Source organism: Ceratosolen solmsi, unplaced genomic scaffold (genome assembly GCF_000503995.2).
Source record: "Ceratosolen solmsi marchali unplaced genomic scaffold, CerSol_1.0 scaffold10, whole genome shotgun sequence".
NCBI classification, from domain to species: Eukaryota; Metazoa; Arthropoda; class Insecta; order Hymenoptera; family Agaonidae; genus Ceratosolen; species Ceratosolen solmsi.
The window spans coordinates 3,356,925-3,378,967 of NW_011948412.1; the positions used below are offsets into that span (position 1 = coordinate 3,356,925).

Below are 22,043 nucleotides of genomic sequence, written 5' to 3' on the forward strand. Positions count from 1 at the left end.
TTTAATTTTATGTATATGTTATAAAATGTTATAAAGATCCATATATAACATATAGAATATATTATAAAAATTACAAAGTAAGAAAACGTTAATCAGTTGCATAACTTTTATTGCAATTATAAAATCAAGGAATATATACTTACTTTGTCAAACTTTATAAAGACAGTATATTAAATTAGCATCAATCAACAAAAATGTTTATTTTAATTACATTAAAATAAAAAATAAATAATTTTAATTAAATTTAAAATTTAAGTTTTTTAATAATGTCACTTAAGATGAAGATATAAAAATAATGTTATTTAAATTTGATTAATTATTTAAAACATTCATTTAAATAAATAGGTGACAAACTACTGTAGATATAACATGTATACTATAATATAGTTAGACATGAAGATTTATAAAAAAAATTTTATATTTTGAAGGTATTATTTTTGTGCCTTTAAGGAGTTGTCTTTATAAACAATAAATAATAAAAGCGTTAATGAATAATTTATTTCTAATAAGCAAAATACATGATTATATATTTTTATAATTATATAAATATATTTTTTTCTTTAGTTTGTTTAAATCGAAATATTTGAATGTCATCTGTGATTTTTAAAATATATTTGTATACAATATTTCAAACAACAACAACACGCTTTAGTGTAAGATTAGTAATATAATTATAAGTTAAAAATTTTTATAAATCAAATAAAACTTCGAAAATTATTCATTATAAAAAAAAATTAAATAACCACATATATTTAGTTTATAAAATTAAATTTTTTAATTTTATACTACAATTCTTTATAAATCTATATTATGTACAAAGAAAGCTATTCTAATAAGTATGATGTTGCGTATTCCAGAACTTTTGATATAAAATGAAAATAATACCCACGTGTAATTTCAAATAAATTAACAACATTATAATCTTTTTAAAATATTTAATATTCAATATATTTATCAATGTTGGAAAACTAATATTTTATATACCAAAAATATTTTTATGTAAAAATTAGATTTGTATCGAAACTAATTATAAAATTTTATATTGCAAATCCTTATATAATCTACACGCAATTTACGCATGATGGACCCAACTCATGGAGGCAGCGCACTGACACGTACAAAGTATATATGACCCAGGTTTCAATCAAATTTTAACCGAAGGCGTTTTGATCATTAGTTGAGTGTAAACAAGAACTAGTTGAGACCTCTCTCATTCGTCCCCCCCCTCTCTCTCTCTTTATATATATATATATATATATATATATTTATATATATTTCACTCACTCACTCACACGCGCGCACATACATAAATATATTCTCTTTTTTCCACTGTTCCTTTCTCTCTCACGCTACCATACTCGCACGCATATATACAATGAAACACATTCGAATCGCATACTCACAAGTATCCATGTACTTTCCGTTTCATACATTCACATAATATTTCTATTTTATGTGTGATTAAGCGCATAAATAGTGTTATAATTCATGCAAGAAAATAGGCCAACAAAAATAATAGCGATGTTAAACCTACATTTTACTTGTAAATTTTAAGCTATTCACGAATAAGTATGAACCACTTGGTTTGTATGAAATTGTATTATTTTCCTTGTCGATTGTGATAGGTATAGGAAGGAGAAAAAACGTTTTTATATAAAGCAATTTATAATTGCTTAGTCATGTATTTTCACCAGAAATAGTAGTTTCAAAAAAGCGAGTTACAATACTGTTTATTCCCATAGAAATGAAACGTGTGTATTTCGTCTCTCATTCCCATTTTTTCACTTTCCTTGTTTGTTTGTTTTTTAGTTTTTTGTACATAAATATTTCTAAATAAACAAGAAAAAAGAAAAAGCGATAATAAAAAACAAATCCAATGTATAATTGTCGGTGCCATCATTTGCATCCCTAAATGCATATGAATGCATTTTTATGTCACTTTTAGAATTGGACGGGAATCAAATTTCTATGCGTGATTTTCAATTTAAAAATTATTGTTACTGATAATTAATGATAAAATTCATGGCATATATTTGTAAAAATTATTGATTGCTGATGCAAAAATAAAACCATGTACCAATATCAAGTTCTTTGATGGTAGTGTATAATGAATCTACAAAATATTAGTTTTGCTCTTTTCTTCATTGCTGTTATAGAAACCCGTGTACGTTCTCCTTTTGCAGTTATGTTTTGAAGGACATTTAGATTTCAAAGCTAAAGCTGATAGCCTTTTCGAATTTCATCATTCTATTTTTGTATGAATCGCCGATCAATATTGATCTATCAAAATAAAAAGCTTAATCAAGACCAAGATTTTGAAACAGCTTTTTTATTGTATTAGAAAAAGTTTCTTATTTGAATAATTATTTATTAAAATAATTTTTAGTGAATTTGTCAAATTAAAAAAGCAATCGAGAAATGAAATAAATAAAAAACTTTGATTGGAAAATCAATAATTTAAATATAGAAAAACTTAAGTTACAAGTCATTGAACTAATTTTATGAATTGTGTTAAGAGTGTAGTGATGCATAGATTTATTTATTTTTCTCATCGTTTTGACGTTTGAGATATTAACTGCATTATATAAAAAATTATATCAGCTGCTCCATGGTACTGTTTTGCAGTACTGTATTTGGAAGTTCACAAGCTTCTCAAAATAAGAAGGTATCCTCTATTAAATTTACAAAGGCCAGAATTGCTTCCCCTTCAGAAAGGAAATTTTCTGTAAAAGGAGAGTAAAGGAAATGAACGTTAAATGTTTAATTTATAAAATCTATTATGATAAGGCGATTCGAATTTGATATTCGAAATATAGATTTTTAAACAATTGAAAAAAAATAAAGGTAAGTTATTTAATCATTATATAAATTATTTTAATATGTATATTATTTTTAAATTTTAAATGATTTATATTTGCAGTTTTAACATACCTTCGACAATATTTCTACATCTTATAAAGGCATGATTTCCAATGTAACCAACATCATAAATAACTACTTTCAAGATCAAAAGTTGTAGAAGATTTGATAAATATTAATTTATTTTAAGGATCTGTATACATTTCATTCGAAATCCAAAATTCTAGTTTTTGAATTTTACAATATATTTTGAGTAGGTCATTCATTGTATTATAAATAAAATTAATATTTAATTTTTTTAGAGACAATATATGCAGAGAAGTAAATGCTTGATCAAATATTTATATTATAAGATAAGATATAAGAAAATTTTTTTTAATTAATAAATTAGAAAATTTTCAACTCATTGTAAAATAGTTACAATTAACAATAAGAAATCAAATTTTAAAAAGTAAGTAAACCAGTGATAATTTTCAATGTATATTAATTAGTACTAACTTTAATTGGAAACTGTTAATTTTTAAAATTAAGGAAATTAATAAAATTATATAATTATATATTTCAATATAATTATAATTCAAATTTGTAAGATTTGAACATAGAAACTTGTTAACTGATAAAAATAACCATAATTAAGAAAATCTTCATTTATCATTTTTATTTTTGCATTCAAAACTTAAAAATAAGGACTTCAAAAATTTTATTTTTTGACACAATCAAGCATATATTTCAATAAAAGAGTATTTTGGGTAATGTGATTACATTAATAATGATAAACAATTGTTCTTTGACTCTTTTATCTCTCCTATATTATTTTACTACCTTACTAGAACTTGAAAATCTATAAACAAATTTCTGGGTAATATCAGGTAATATTGAATTAGACTATCTTATTTTCAATATTTAATCATAAAAATAACTTACATTACTATTTTTTCAGTGTGCTAATATATTATAAATCAAAACAATAACAATGAGAATAATGTTAATTTTAATCATTGTCACGACTTTTAGTATGAAACATTTATATAATTAAAAAATTATTTAAGTAGCATGTATTTTATGTATACAAATTTTTAATAATTGTGAAATAAAACGTAGTCTTACAAATAAAATTTTTAATCATTAGCCAACAAATTAACTGCATTTCAATTAATAACCATCAACAATAGAAATGATTGAATATTATAAATAATGTACATAAAGTTTTGACTGAAAACTGAACAATTTGAGTTAATGTCAAAACATTTTTTATTCTCAAAGTACGCTTTGTACTTTATTAACTTTTTACTTGTAAGTAAGCATAAGCCAATTTACATTATTGTAAAAATGAACAACATTAGTAATAATATAAATCAACATGGTTTAGATAAAATTTTCTAGTACATTAACAGAAGAAATGAAGAGTAAAAAAATGTCTATAAAACTACTTTTATTATACTTATACAGAAATCATAAAATTAAAGATGACACCATTCTAAATTAAATCTAAATTTAAAAATTTTAGTTTTAATTTTTTAAAAACCAAGTGTTTATAATTGTAGTAAATAAAACAAATAGCGTTTTTATTTTATATTTAAAGTTATTTTAATTTAATATCAATTATTATATCTTAATATTTACTAAATGATTAAATTGTACTTTTCTTAGTTCTGAGTAGTATTATTTTATGAAAAAAAAGTTCTTGCGATTATATCCTGTGAAGTTTTAATTTTTAATAAGTATGAAATTAACATTAAAAACAATATTTGTTTTATGATTAATAACCACAAAATGATAAGTAACATATTAAGTTTCATTCCTATTTATAAAAGTACTATTATGTTTAAGTTCTATTCATGAAAGAAATAACATTTACAGAACGTTTATTTTTATAAAACTCCATTACCTACAAATATATATATAACGACCAAAAAATAAAATTTTATTTAATTAATCGATTTAACAATTAAAATGATCAGACTAAGAGATTAGTACTGACATAATAATTTTTTAATAAATATCAAGAAAGTCCTACTTTCACACAATTAATGATTACATAAATGTATGTGCTATTTATTGCATTTATTTTGTATACACAAAAATATATAGTAAACTTAGTAGTTATAAGTCACTGGCTCATAAAGGTGATTAAGAAGTAAATAAAAATTTAACCGAAATATTTATATATATATATATATATATATATATATATATATATAAATCTTCTTTTATATAGATTATGCATTTATTTATAACATAATTATTTTATACCTTACATAATTAATAAAAATATTATAAATATAGTATTTAATGTAATATAATTCATATAATTTTGCAGAGTATTACATGTAAATAGCATTTATCATTGTTTTGTGATGTTTGAAAGTATAATGGAATAAAAATTATGCTAATACCAATTATTACAATTTTTCTAGCAGTCTTCTTATCTTTGTAATTTATATAAAATATAGAAAGGATCTTCATGTAATATTATCATATAAACCATTTTTAAATATTTTTGTTTATATTTTTCTTTTGCCTTTACAATGCACATTTTTATATATTTGTATATATCATTATTATACATTGATAATATTAAATCATGACAATTTTATTTAATTTCTTTCTAATTTAGTTTAATTCTAATTTCAAGATAGATAGTTTGTATATGATATTAATTATAATATTTTGGCCAACAAATACAAAAAATTTGTTCTGTTATAAATATAATTTTTATACTTTGATAATTATTTTTATTTATTATCTTTAAATATTACATAATATTAAGTCTAAATTATACAAAAAATATTCTTTATATATTAAATAAAAATACGAATTTATAATAATTTATAGCATAAAAGGCATAAAAATAATTTTATTTAAAAATATGAAGATCATTAGATCATTATAAGCTATATTATAAATTTACTAAAAAGATTATATTTAAGTCGAAAGAAAATTATTATGAATGAGATGATTTTGTGTTTGTGTATAAATGTAAAATAATAATATATTTTTATACTACATAAGATCACTGAATAAGAACATAAAAAACTATTTATATGTAATTATTATATCTATTTTTTATGTAACTATTTTATTCAGACTTTTGTAAGTTTAGAAATTAATTCAAATAAAATTCATATTTTGTTTGTATGTGTATGTGTCATATTGTGTATTGTACAATTGAATTTATTAGTGGCGAAGACAAAATGATTTTATTGTGACTACTTTTCATCAGAATGTGGTATCTGACAACTTGTCGAAATTAATGATCTTTCAATTAGTCATTCTTATTTCAATTTTTTTCTGAAATCGTTTTAGGCGTAACTGGACAAATAGAGGCATGGAAATACATCCAAGATATAACATAATGCAATTAATGCCTGATTAAATCTACAATTCAAAGATGCATCTTACAAAAATATAGATATTATGTAGATATGTTGATATGTCGATTCTCAGATTCTCAGAAGCATAAACTCACGATATGTAAGGTAAGTACTTTAGAGACGACGCATTTTTTCAACGTATTGCATATTATACCTTATAAAAAAAATTTTACTTGATTCCTAATTTAAAGAATAAAAATTGTAAATATATTTTTTTACATTTGAATAAACCATTGTAATAAAATATGTGTTAACAAAATCATATTTTCCGGATCTTCAATAGTATGTACACCTATTGAAGATAGTGGGATGTAATTATAAATAATTTCAAAGAGGTAAAATATAATTAATCTTTTATAAGTATTATTTATTTGGAAGATAATTGTATTTAATTAAGTTATGTTTAAATATTATTTATTTCAAAGAAAGTAAAAAGTTATATATTGATTATTAGAAATATTATTAAACATTGTGCAGTAATTAAAGTTAATCAAATACTATATAATATCATTAATTTATTTAAGAACATTTTAATTAAAATAAATTATTTTTAAATACGTATAAAATATTTATAAAATTATATTTTCATTATAGGTAATCAAAATATTGACATTTATAATTGTCAGTCATTGAAAAAAGTACAATATACATAATTGGAATAACTAATTTGATTGCATATTTTGTTTATAAATCAAACTCAGTTCGATTATAAAGACAATATAATATTCATCTATTACATTCATTTAACATATTATCGGAAAATGACGTTTAAACAATAAATAAAATGAATTATGTTAGTATTCAAGCACTACATTGTTTAAAACTCCAAATAAAAGTAAGAAAAAAACATATAGAAATAATAACTCAATGTTTATGATATTCTATAACAAGATATTAAATTTGATTTAATTAAAATGCCAAAAGTCAACAATTATTACAATTGTTTAAAGATTTACGATGAATTGATTGTTGTCAAGAAGTTTTTATATAAGTTATTTATATAAATATTAAATGTTACATCAATGATTTGAGATAAAACTTCACAAAAGTTCAAGATCTTGCCGAAATAGACTTACGAATAAGCTTATATAATATGAAATTGTAAAATATTTTAATTAAAAATACAAAGCATCCGTTTAATGACCATAAAGATAAAGTAAAATAGCATAATAAATTTATAATCGTTGAAAGTCTATAATTTATTCATATTGAAAGTAAAAATATCAAACATATAGAATTTCATATTATTGAAAAGAATTTAGCAATAGTAAAATATTAGAGTTATATAAGATAATATAAGATAATATATACGATAATAATCAGTTATATAAGAATTATATAAAAATTGAGTATCATAAATATAACATTGTAGATGATATAAAATAAAATAATTCTTTACAAGGTAAATATTAAATATAAATATCAATTACTTTATATTTAATATGATTAAAAATTAATCAAGTACAAAACAATATATATAAGTTTAGTTATAAAAGGTGTAAACAAAATAAATGAATAAGTATACACATTTTATAAAAATAATAATATATTTTTATAAATATTTTTAGTGTGTATAAGAATTTGTAATTTTTATATTGTTTTATTATTTATTTACAATTGTATTTAATACATATATATATATATATATATTTATATATAATTTTACAAGTTGTAAAATTCCAGTTGGCTATGTGTTTTGTAAAAAAACAGTTTATCATTCATCAGACCTATTACAAAAAGCATATTTAAAAACGAATGAATTTTTACTTAATTTACTATAAACTATACTGTTTTTATTACATAACACGCAATAATCTATAAAAATATTACATATACACATTGGTAATTGTCTTTTTATTCTTATAATAATGTATTATGCCTTATATTAATTCCTTGTCAAATATAAACAAATTATAATAAAATTACAAAATAATTATTTCAATACGTAACTATTATGTGATCATTATGTAAATAATTAAAATTGGGATTATTGCAAAACATAAATTTACGTTAAGATATAAAATTGAAAATGTCTATTACAAAATCAATAAAAAATATATCTTAGAATAATTAATATTATGTTAAATTTTTAATTAATTTATGTTAATTTCTATACAATAATAATATAATTTATTTATGCATTTCTCTATAAAATTAATATACACTGTATATATAAATATATTCGATCCTTTATACAAATTCTTTTAAATTAAAAATATTCGTATTTAATATGTTGAATAATTAAATAAAGATATATTATTTTAAATTAAAATATATTAGTACTGCTATATAAAGTGTCTAATTATTAATCTTCTTGTGGACGTTACATTTTTAATAAAAATTAATTATTTAGGATTTTCTAGATTAAATATGATTAATTGAGTACCTTTGGTATTCAATTGCAAAATGGTTTCTATTCAATGAATCTTATTTTTATAATATAGATTTAAACATTCATGGTTCACTCAGCATATTAATGTAATTTATTGTTTTAATAATGGAAGATATAATTAATTTTCAATATTTATAACATTATCAAAATCTATAACATTATCTTCATATAAATATATTTTTACAAAATAAAATTGTTACTACTACGATATTACTATTTTTAATTCTGTTAGATTTATAGAATATAATTCAATTTATTTTTATTTTATTATTATTTCTGCAATGCAGAATATAGTTCACTTTTCTGAACTATGAAGTTATCAATTTTAGGAATCCATATTAATATTATATACAAATTAACAAACCTTTATAATACTATATTTCATTATATTTGAATTAATTATTTTTAAAATATGTAATACACAATGAATTATTCATTAAATAATTATTAAGTATAATATTAACTATAATAATAATTATTAAAATATAATATTGTACATACTAATATTTAATACGTAATATTATTATTTTTTCGTACATGTTTTTTAATTGTATTCTATTGAAAATTTTTTTATGACTACATTAATATTCAGGTTTATTTGTGTTGGTTCGATATTTTAAATATATCAAAGTTTTAATCGGTTCAATTTAACTTGAATTTTTAATAAGTAAATTGTTTATGGTCTCAAGTTTTAAATGTCTAAATTTGAATCGTTATATGATCGAGCTGCATTTGTGAATGAAAACGAATTGAATTAATAGTATTTTATATTAAAGTCCACTAGAATTATTTTATTTACATTTTATTTAATTTATACGAGCTTTATAAATCTATTACTAAAAAAATTTGGAAGTATACATTTTTTACTTCAATACTTTATTCAATTTATTTTATTGTATATTAAATAAAAATTTTCTGCATAAAAACATTAAATATATTAATAAACAAATTTTATTATTTAAAATTGAAACAATTTCGTAAAAATAACAAATATTTTTTATTTTAAAGATCTCTTTTTAGAATTAATTATTTTTATAAAATTATTAAACCCATTATTTAGTATTTAAAGCTAATACCCACTGGTATATGAAGACTATTTCAATTGGCATAATTAGGTATAGATATTTTGATGAACGTGATTGGGTATTTCTTATTTCAAAAATGATAAATATCTTAGGTGCAAAAGTGGTTAATACAAATCGTGTAATAGCATTAATACCTAAACCTCCCAAATTCTATCTTTACCACTAGTACATTCATCTTATAAACAATAATTTCGTAGGGCATTTCTTTGTTTTAATATCCACCGAAGAAACCTGTAGTATTATTGTTATTGTACTTATGGTTATTACACAGGTAGGTCTATAATTTCTCTTCTGAATAGTATTTCGGAAACTAGCGTTGTGTTTATGCTAATATATATACTCTTTTTTATTGCCAAAATATGGAAGATTTAAACTTCTTTCTTGTATGGATGAAATGCTATCTTTGACTTTAATCCACTAAATTTATTAAAAATATTCTTCATAAATATAACATAGATATTCCTTTTCTTCGAATGAATAACGGTTAACCTCATTTAATAATTCTTATTAATGCACGCCATTACAACACTATACTTAACAATGCACAATACATAGCAACCAGCGTAATCGGAAATGTAGATGTAACAATAATCCATAACTAATTTGCATTTATAACATACTAGTATGAAAATTCTATTTTAGAGTTTATCTTTCATTTATCCTACAAGAGCCTATTTTCCAGGAGCCCTGAAGTCATCCCTTAGAAGTTCGAGTCCTGGGTACAGAGGTTCAAACCTGTCGATTTAAGCTGCTTCATCATACATCAAGGTCGTGTGCGATCATTAACAAAAATTAATTGATTAATAATTAAATTATTCGTTTATAGTATCTTTGTAAATAAATATTTGCAGAATAATTTAAAAAAAATCAACGTATCTTTTATATACAAACAACAAACATAAACGATACGTAAGTCTCTGGTTACAGATAAATCATAATTTTTCTATATAGCATATTATTGATCACAAAACTGTAGAATATAAAATGAAAAATATAAATCTTTTTAATATTAATTATTTATTTGAAATTATTGATAATCGATGGTATTAATAAAAAAAAAAAAATTAAATTCTATCCGTAAATATTTTAATATATATTCTGAAGTTTTTAAATTTATATTTGAAGGTTGAAATTTAGCGATGTAAATTATTCTCAAATTAGTTTTAAAAATTAATTATGAGAAACAAAAAATAGCATTAAAAATAAACTATAATTTTTATAAAGAAGTTTAAAATTTAAAACTTAGAAGGAAAAAGGTATCTCTACTACTATAAAATATATAAATTAAATAATTTTTAAATTTATAATAAATATATTAAATGCTTATTTAAATAATTTATATTCATAATTATTATTATATAAAATGTAAAAAAATTTTATAGAATTAAAAATTGAATAGTACTTTAATTTTAAAGCAATTCGTAATTAAATATTAAATATTAATACATAATATAAATATTATGTTTTTATCAAAAATTGAATTTAAAATTTTTATTATATGTAGCACGATACCTTTTACAGTCAAAGAAATGTCTTTTATCATATACGAAAAATATAAGAACATTTTTTAAAACCCATACTAATAATTAAGTTTGTCACTAGAATATTACACACATGATAATCATGAAAATTTCAAATTTATAATTAAGGCATATATTGACGTTTGATATATTATTTTTACATTTAATTTTTCAATTAATTAAATTCAACATATATCTGAATAGATGGTTATATTTATGACTTGAATACACTTCTTAAGTACAATGGTACATCATATTTTTACTAAAGTTTTTCAATAACAAAATTATTTTAAAAATAGTTTTTGAAATTTTAAATGAAAATCAATTTATAATATACAAAGCATTATTGTAAGAAATACTTAACAAAAATATTTTAATTCAATTTAATATTTAAGTTATGTATTTCTTATAAAATTTGTAAGATAATTTTTCCTCATTGACTTATATATTCTCTATTGTTACAAAAAATGGAAATTAACATTACTCTTGACTCTTCTGCTTCTTCATTTGTACCCTGCTCCCTTTACTATGTCAAGTTTTTTTTATGAATTTTCTATAAAAATTTTTGTAAATGAACAAAAAAAAATTATAATTTAAGCGGTATTTCGAAAAGTTATGTAATGTAGAGTTGAAATTTATTAATAAAAAATCAGTTTAAAATATTTGTATTCATTTTTTACACTTTGTATTACTACCAAAAACAAATTTAGAATTAATATTATGAAGTATATATAGATCACTTGTTCAATTATAATTTTTGTATAAATATTCGTACAAATCTATTTTACAATTATTACAAAATAATATGAAACTTATTACAACATTTATAATGACGATGAAATTAAATATATTTTTAATATAAATAAAATTTACTTGTTGGTTTATTTTGAATTTGAAGTTGTAAGATAAATAAATATATTTTTTTAATATGAATACTAATTATGTAAATTTTGTAGAACTAAAATTAATTACAATTGAAATTTACAATTTATATTATTCCTGAATTAAGTTACAGTTGAAAATAAAAGATATTTAAGAAAAAAGATTGTTATTGTATTTTTCAAATTCTGCTGAACATATAAAAATAGAAAAAAGATTAGTGCAATAAATATTTTAACTTGAAATTTATTTATAATACAAAAACGTGTATAAAGTCAAAAATAAATGAAAATAACTTTTTTTAATATGGCAAATTATTGTTAAAATTTCGAATTGTATTGATAAAAAAACCTAATATGTTCAAAATTTGTTTATAATTTTTTAATTTTTTATCGAGTACGATACTATTATTAATAATATTGTATAACTTAACAAATTATTACGTTTTTTACATTTACTGCGCACAAAAAAAATATATATTTTTTTCCATAAATTTTTGTTAATAGAGATTTATATTGTAGTAGATTATTATATTTATATTTGAAGGAATAATTATATTAATATACTATTAAATTAAGAAAAAAATTAACGATTATTGTTAAATTCCAAATATAATTTTTAAAATTTATTAATTTGAGTTTTTTTACTACAGTATTCAAATATAAACTCTAATTATTATATATCAATTTATTTTAGTAATTTAGTTTTGTTTATTGTATTTTAAATATTAATTATAAATCTCGTGAATGTATTAATTTATTATAAACAAAAATATTTGTATTTTATATTTTCTTTATTCTGCGTTATTATAACTTTATAGAAATTTTACAATATTTGTCTTATTTTATCTAAATCCTTACACCTTAATTTTATTTTAATTTATTTTCATTCCAAAAAAAGTATGTGAAAAAAGTCATATCAATAGACTGATATATTTCACGTATTAAGTGATAATTTTTTATTAGACCTTATGTAAAAGTTTCATTGACTCTAGTCGACCTAAAACAAAAGTTCCATAACTACATAATGTAAATAGCTATATTGTTGTGAATTTTGTAACAAAATAACAAAACAGAATGTCTTTACGATACTTGACTAGTATGTACTAATATGGATTGTTAAGATAATGGATATGCATGATCGATATTACTCCATAAACTAAGGCTGAAAGGAAGTAAAACTTTGTTTCCTGATATGAATATAGCTCTTGGCTGCTACTAAAATATTACATCAAAGTTTATTAGCGCTCGATCTTGTAGAATGTTAATAAACGAGTCACTAGTTCTTACATCTTTCTTAACTACTATATATGCACAACAGCTATTACCTCCTCGATGTGGTTGAGGGTGCATTTTTGAGTAATGCATGGGCAGAATGGAAGCATTGCTGCTGTAATGACATAAGCGTTCATGTACGGCTTCTAATCGATATAATTCCTAAACGAATTATTAAATAAGTATCTCTTTATAGTCTATTGAAAAATAATACATTATAATAGTCGACCATATAAAACTCACACATAATGATATGTGAAGAGATCTTGTATCATTTTTGTGTGTCATATTTCTTAATAAAATAATAAATCCAGGAATTTTGTATGTAAAATCTATGAAATGTGAAGAGAATTTCACTATGATATGGACTTGATAATTTATTAAAATTAGTTTAAACATATTAAAATTATTTTTCATTTTTTTTAACATAAATATTAGCAACGTAAAGTAAATAAGTATATAATAAAATATGTTTAAATCTTTAAAAATTGATTACCTTATATTTTATTTTACAAAATTTTTATTTAACTAAAACCTATTTTTTAAATTCATTAATTTTATAAATTTATTTCAGCAGAAATATATGTTTAGAAAACTTTTTATACTACTTCGAAGTTTTAAACCAGAAAAGTATTATTATTAAGAATTTAGTTATTTATCACCTAAAACAAAGTTCAAAATAAAGTCAGAAACGCTTTCTGATTCAAGATTATATTCAAATCTTCTCTAATTTTGTTCAAAAAATGATTGCGAATAAAATTAAGTAATAAATAAATAAAGTTTATAATTGTTTAAAATTCTGGAATTGTAAAAGCCCACAATACTATTTGAGATATAAAAATAATATTGCTTCATAAATGTACAAAAATCAAATGAATATTATTCATTAAATAATTATTCTTTAATAAAAAAATTTTAATTCTCATATTATATTAGTATATTTGATTGTCGTTCTATATATAAGTACAATTATTTATGATTTAATATGAAGTTCTGTCATTAATTAAAATTTATATAAAGGTATAACTTTGGAGGGGGAGGGACTATAAATAATATCGTAATATATTAAAATGATACATAAAAAATATTTTCATTTGAACAATACTTAATGCGAAAAAATAAGATATTCGTAATCTTAAAAATGGTCATAGAAAACATGTTTTTTAACACAATACAGTTGGAATTATTTATTATCATAAAATATAAAATCCGGAGTATTTTGTTATAAATATGATAGCAATGCATAAATTGATACAGACGTTTACATTAAAATCAGTTAGTTAATTACTTACATTTACTTAATTACAAGATCGAATAGAGCAGATATATACCAATACGTCATCAAAGTTACGATTTTATACGTACACTCCTACATTGATGTTCTCATACATCGAGGATGTGTGAGTACCTCGCTACGCACGGAAATTTTATACGATTTTATACGTACACTCCTGCATTGATGTTCTCATACATCGAGGATGTATGTTAAATTATTTATGTTATGTTATGTTATGCAATTTTATGTTAAATAAATTTAAGCACAAAGATTTTATGATCCTCTATAGTTAGCACTATATTTAGTATAGTAGTATAGTAAGTATAGCTCTATAGTTAAATAAGAGTCAATCTCTATGCACTCACGACGTCCTGAAGACATTGCACATATTGCGTGATAATATTTATCCAAACCATTAAAAATATTAAATATAACAATCAGGGAACAACAAACTAAGAGCTTATTTTGCACATGCGTACGAATATCTGCATAGAGAACAATCATCCTTACGTAACAGAATCCATAACAATAATAATAATTACAAAAATATGATTCAAAATTTTTCAATTTACATTATACAATAGCTGAATTATTTAAAAACTGAATTATCTATTGTGATGAACCAGCATTGTTATTCATAAACAATTATTATCATTAGAATTGTTTGTTACAGTATATACAATGTAGTACGCCCATTACATGTTAAGTCATCGTTTTTTACGTGTATTCATGTCATCTTATCAATATATTTAGAAACAATTTGGTATAACGTAGTATTATAAAGTAATATTAATATAGTCGATAAAATGTATATGCTCACGAATGCAGTAATTCCTTATATTTCGTATCGAACAACTTTAATATAAAATTAAAACACATGATGTAACAGAATTTCTACAAAATAATCCAGTTATATTCAGAAATAATGATAAAATAATAGAATCATAAAAATAAGAAAACATAAACTGTTAATGACTAATATTATGACAATAATTTAATTTCGAATTTGCTCTAATGTTAGAGGGTCCTAGTTTTATTTTTTATTTATTTAAATTCCATAAAGTTTTTAGTAAATTTATAACAGCTACGTGTAAAATATAACTGAATTTTGATGAAATATTATATATATAATAAAAATAAATTTTTATAATGTTTATTGCCGTTAATTTTTGTATTTAATTTTCTTCTTATGTTTGTTTTTACATTTCTCATTGATTCTTATATTTATATTTAATTATATTGAAACTCAGAAAATTAATTTAAATAAAATGAATGTCTTCTACTTTTTTATAATATAATAGTTTTATTATATGTTAATATATAAGTTAATATATAATTTTTTATAATACAATAATTTAAGGAATTAAAATTGAAATAACGGAAAAATGTAAGAATAACAAATGATAAATAGCGTACGAAATAGTTAAAAATTATTTTATTATACTTTATGCATGCAATTTGTTATATTTCAAAGTTAAATGGAGTAACTTTATTTAATTATTATCAATCAATCAATTCAATATCAATATTGAAATTTATTTTAAAGAATATCTACTTTTCTTATTTTATAAAATTGTTGAGTGAAGAACTAAGATTGAAAACTATTAAATACTTGATTTGTTATTAATAATATTTGTATATGTTTCTAATAAATGTTAGAATCTGTAAATCATAAAATATATGTATTTTCAATAACACAAACATTGTAAGATATAAATGGAAGAATATATAAACTAATAAAGACAAAACTTGTATCAATGATTGACTACAAAATTATTTAAGAATTTATTAGAAACATTAGCTGAAATATTTTATTTCAAATTGATTACCAAATGAATATTTACAATCATTAATTTCTTATTTAATATATTAACATCAGAATGGAATGTAATAAAATATTATAAGTTAAAAAGGTATAAAATAAAATATACTTACTAATATATTTTTATTTTATATACTTCTTGAATTCTCTATTCAAATATCTTGAAATCGATATTCTTAATCAATTGTTTAAGAAGTCTGAAAGTTTTGATGCAAAAAACTGATATTGCAATTTATTTATAATCGTATTATATTAATTTTTATAAAAAAACAGTACATTAAATAAATAACATGTAAATATTTTATTGTCTGGATAAATTGTTTATAATTATTTAAGATTCCTTTAAATATATATTGTACTATTTCATTTTCTTTATATTTTAATTGTATTTGATTTTCTAATTAATACAACATTGGAAAATGATTTCTGTAAAGGTGGTGTAATTGTTTGCATAATTAAATGAATATAATAAGTTGATAATTGAAAATGATGAAATAAATTTTGATTAGCGTGTTGAGTAAGTCTAATTGTTCATTAGTCTATATTTTACACATATTTATATTTTTATAATATGCAGATAGTGTTTTGAAATTTCAAAAATAAAAATATAATAATCTATTCGCTTTTAACATATATTTATAATAATGAAAATTTTCAATGCTGCTTATTTTGTACCATTTTTATAATGTTTTTCTTCAGTTTTATTTTTATATTTATGCATATATATTCACGCGTGCGTGTAAAGTATATATATAACGAATTTAATTAATTATTTTTTTAATTACTGTTATTTTTATTTAATTATTTTACAGTTGTTTTTACGTTATACAATATCATATATATTTATTTTAATGTAATACTATGTATATTTGAGAAAAAATCTTATTCTTAAAAAAACTATGTAAATAAAATTTCTTTTATATATACATGCACGGATCTTCGAAAATACTATTTTAATATTTTTAATTCCTATAGCATAATTATCAGTTATTAATTATTCATTACAGTTCAATCTTAGTAATATTATACATTAATCTTTTACTCCAGCAAAAGATTTGTATAATTAATATTCTTGTTCTCAGTATACAATTACAGTTTTAAAAAATATATATAAATCTTAAACGAAGACGGTTGTTATTAAATCAATTAAGTTATATTAGTCAGATTAATGTATAATTACTCTTAAAATAATATTTAAGTTGACAATTAGTGGCAGTTTAACTAAATTTAATCAAAATATACAAAGTTAATCAAATCGAAACTTTAACTAAATTTAATCAAAATTACAAAGCATATGCAAAGTTAATTTGATACAAATAATGAAATATACATACTTTAATAACTGAGAGTAATTTAATTCAAATTTAAACAGTATTTTTATAAGGAATAAAACATCAGAAAAAGTTTTATAAATAATCTGAGTCTATAGTGTCGAAAATCAAACTGAAGGATATGCTTATATAACAGATAAACAATTCAATATTCAGAATGTGTAATTAGAAATTAATATAAAATAAATGCACTTTTGAAATTAGTTACAACTTAAATTATGAAATGTAGAATTTGCCTAAATGAAATATAGTTATTGATCTGTCAAAAAAATGTTTTTTTTTATTGAAATTGTAAACAATTTTCATTAAAAGCGGATAGTAAAATTAAAAATGCAAAATTATTCATTCCATATGTCTTAAAATAAAAATATTTTTTACATTTTATGCAATGTATGCATCTAAATTTTATTCCTTACTAATTTTCAACAAATATTTTAAATGTTCAAAATTAAATGTAATATCGTTCAGTTTAATTAAGTAATATAAAAGCTTCATAAGCATTTTTTACTAAAAAAATCTTTAGAACTGCTAATTGTTCTGAAAATTTAATATTTATGATTTATTAGTATTAAAAGCACAAGCAACTTTCAAATTAAATTTTTTAAATAGTTTTATTTAGGAATTCATTTTAAACTTAAAATATAATAAAATATAAATTCGATGTGTAATTTGTATTATTGCAAAAAGATATAATATAAATACAAAAAAAGATAGGAAATATTATATTACTGTGCTTTATATTACATTAGCATTTATTTCTATTTTTAAATTTTTTATCTCTATATCCTCCGATAGGAAAATCAGTTGTCTACAATTTCAATTATTGTAAGTTAATTTTTAAACTATTTTTCTTTGTTATTAATATTCTTCCTTTACCTCATTTTGTCTTAATTGATTAAATCGTTAAGTTATAATTTTTATTGTTTTACATAAATTTGTTATAATTAATTCGTTATTAATTTTATATTTAATCAAAATAAATTATTGGATCACTATATGGTACTAATATTCTAGATTTATTGTTTTTTCATGGTAAATTTTAATTATATGTGATTAATATCACCCTTTACAATTATGCTAGTAACAGCACTAATAACATATTTAGTTGATAATAATAATAATGCATGTGTAATATAATATTTTATTCTTAAATATCTAAAAAAATAACCTACACACAACGACTTATAATTTATATTAAAATTCGGATTCTTAAAATTATAATATTTATAAATAAATTTATATTATATATTTGTATTATAAATTATAAGCATCAATAATTTGTTTTTTCTCTTTTTATAGGTATAAAAATGCAGTTAATGGAGCAAGAAGAACACATCGATAAGAATTTTTTGTATTTACATATTAAATTTTATAGAGCTATTATGTATGACAAATTTGAAACAATATATTTCAAAGAAATATTTTGTATACAGTTATGAAAAAAATTAATTATTTAATTTGATAATTTTCAATTTAAAATAATAGAAATAATGATGTACGTTAATGAAAATAGTAAATGAATAAATTATTTTTGAATATTAATATTATAAAATATGATTGATACCTTATCATATTATGCATGTATACACGTATACTTTTATCGGCTATTATTTTGCAACTTATAGTTTTTCAACTGTTAAAGTCTATATTATCAGTTAGATCAAGCAATATTTGTTTATATACTTAATGTTTTATGATGTATACCGTTTGGTATGTTCATTATACGTATAGAACTGCAAAATGTTAAATTAGAAACAAATGATAAAAACACACCAATAGTAATTCTATTGTATTATTTTTCATTTATCTAATTTTGTGTAAAACATTAAAATGATTGAGTGAGATACGATAGAAAATGAGCGATGATATGGCAAAGAAAGAGCCCATTCATAATGTAAAAAGCGAATAAAATATTATTGTTTTCGATCCATAGAAAATTTTTTAATTAAAACGTCGCTGTCTCTAACCAAAATGATAATTAAAAAAAAAGTGTTTTAAATCTTGTTACTTCAGAAAAAAATTAATTTATTTCGTACATTAATGTAGGTAAACGATGTTTATAATAAAATTTTAATAAATATTTTTTATACATGAATATACTTCAATTTAATTTAAATAAATACTAATACAATAGAATTTTAAATAATCTGTTATGAACATCATTATATTTTGACATGTAATTTAGATGACGATTATAAAGATAATAAGGGGCTTATTTCAATAATTTGGATAGTCTTAATTTGTAGGCTAAGAAATGGTAAATTTGTAATATTTTGAAATGTAATATTTTGAAGTTTTATTTAGTTATATTTATTGATTATATACAACTGAGTTGAATTTTTAATCGATCGTATGAGATTATCAGTTTAAACAAAAATCGTTTACATAGAAGTTACATAATTCATTCAGTATAATTTTGACTATAATTGACTTATCCAACATCTCATGCTTATTTATTAATTTATTTTGTTGAAAGCTATTTGCAATTGTTTCTTACTGTATCCATTCATATTAAATGAACTTTTTAAACATTGATTTATCGTTTTTTAATTCTTCGGTTTATTTTTGTAATTTTGCATTATACGTCGAACTCTTTCGTAAATACTCTAAACTATTCTACTCAATTAAATATTTTGTTTCTTTCATATAATGCTAATCTATATTTTTTCATGTTTTATCCTTGATTTTTTTATTTTCGTCTTTTCTTACGTATATACGTTAATAGTAGCACATTTCAGAAATGCAAATTTTTTTTTAGAAATAAATTAGTTACGAACAACCTTCATGAATATTAAGTATTCAAAATCTAATATTTGTTCTATAAATAAAGTTTTTCTTTATAATAGCATAATTAATATAACAAAATAATTCATATTTATTATTTTGTATGTTTATCGTACATTAAAACCAATAACAGTTTTATTAAGACAATTTTATTTCTTTTTAAAACCTTTGTATTTCATTATATTTATTTCATACAATCTACTGAACAATGATGTTATCAAACACAATCATTTAAATATTTGAAGATGCTATAATCTGAGATTCATCAGATTACAACTTCCACATTATAAAATTATCCATGACATTCATATATTCAATTTTGATTTTTTTATAAATTATAATGAAGCGAAAAATTTATAAAAATTTTGTATAAAAATATCAAAATTTTAAACATTAACATAACTTTTTAACCAGCAATATATATTTCTTATTGATAGCTTTTGAAGTTGTTATGTAATTTATTGATAGTATTATTTTAACTATAGGCATGTATATTAACAAACAATGTAATAAATAAATAATAATACAATTTTGTATAAATATATATATTTAATAAAAATAGATTAATAATTATTTGATGAGGATTCTCCTGTGGAAAAAAAAATGTGACTACCGCTTTCATTTTTGTATTTAATATTGATAAAAATAATATATTCTATATTTTACAATCATACAACTTAAGAATTTAAGAATTTGGTAACACTTATTTGTTATATAAAAATCATGATTAATAACTTAATATTATAATCAAATACATATATATCTCAGTAGTAATTCATTTTATAATCAAAGTTGGTTTTGTGATACATAAATTGACTTCTCTACCTTCTTAACATAAAATAGATGTTAAATATAGATTCTTATAAGTAATTAGATAAAGTAATTTAAATAAAAAAAAAACAATGCTTATTTCAACTTAAAACTTTGGCAAGAATGATATCTATAGTGTTATATAGAACAATGTAAACTGCATATTTTCTTTATCTATATATACGAAATAACGTCAGGTTAATTATCATAATTTGAATATATAAACGATCTAGAATACAAATGTCAGTTAAAAGTACTTCTTATATCAATAATTAAAACACTATTAAAATACATATATACATGAATAATAATTTATTGTCGTGCATATTTTTTATGCTCGTTACATTATAAAAATCGGCTTTATATTGAAATTTTGTACAGTGCAGACGTAGTGTTTTTAGTATCAAATTTTGAAAACGAGCCTTTCCATAAATACTATAATATAAGAACAAGGAACAAAACCACGAAAGGAATACGGTATACAATAAATAATAAACTATGATGCGATTAATAATTTGTTTGAAAAATAGACAATAAAAACAAAACAGATTCAACACGTCTTATGTAATTGTATGAGTATGTGGCATTGCAAATCTTAATACATCAGAAAATACGGTTAAGTAAATTTCATAAAAAT

General features: G+C 20.2%; 1 long non-coding RNA gene across 3 annotated transcripts; it reads left to right on the forward strand.

Annotated features, from left to right (window-relative positions):
• Positions 1-1,075: 1,075 nt before the first annotated feature.
• Positions 1,076-19,190, forward strand: LOC105367421 (uncharacterized). Of its 3 annotated transcripts, none has more exons than XR_913060.1 (3): positions 1,076-1,122; positions 6,166-6,338; positions 19,112-19,190. It is a non-coding gene; the product is annotated as an uncharacterized LOC105367421 (long non-coding RNA). The 3 variants fall into 3 exon arrangements; XR_913057.1 differs by having other exon boundaries at positions 1,082-1,176; XR_913058.1 differs by lacking the exon at positions 19,112-19,190 and adding an exon at positions 10,393-10,663 and having other exon boundaries at positions 1,082-1,176.
• Positions 19,191-22,043: the final 2,853 nt, after the last annotated feature.